Genomic DNA, 558 nt, shown 5'->3' with positions numbered 1-558 from the left:
CGAATGGTACCAGCGTTTTCGAAACACTTCTCGAGGAATTGTTTCAATTGCGCCACAACAAGCAAGCGATGTGCAAGTGCTGCGATAAGCACCACCTTGCACATTCCGCATTTAGGACCTCAATTCCAAACGCATGACACCATTACCAAATATGGTAATGTTCTTGTCGCCAGGCACCCCCTCCGACAAGTCTAAAACAATACTATAAAAAAGCGGAGAGACCACTCGCGTCAGGCTTAACATCTCGGTCTCTCGCCGCGACATCCGCGTCATACGTGACTTACGCGCGGTACGCATATTAACTTATAAGTACGGGAGTTGTAACTAAAACACATACAAGTGTATTTATTCAAATAAACCTTTATATATATATATAATACTACAAAAGGTAGTCTAAACTCTACTACATTTTCTCCACCGCCACACACCCTGCCGCACCCGCATCACCGATCTCGAACTTTCCTTCGTGTCCCGGCAACACGGGCACGACAAATTGATTTCATTACAAATATAATTTCCTCCATCGCATACATATACAATAGTAAAGAAATATCGTGG

Source organism: Odontomachus brunneus, unplaced genomic scaffold (assembly GCF_010583005.1).
Source record: "Odontomachus brunneus isolate Ranch 3 - 2012 unplaced genomic scaffold, Obru_v1 Obru_scaffold_525, whole genome shotgun sequence".
In the NCBI taxonomy this organism is placed as follows: domain Eukaryota; kingdom Metazoa; phylum Arthropoda; class Insecta; order Hymenoptera; family Formicidae; genus Odontomachus; species Odontomachus brunneus.
Note: the sequence above shows the minus strand (reverse complement) of the source record.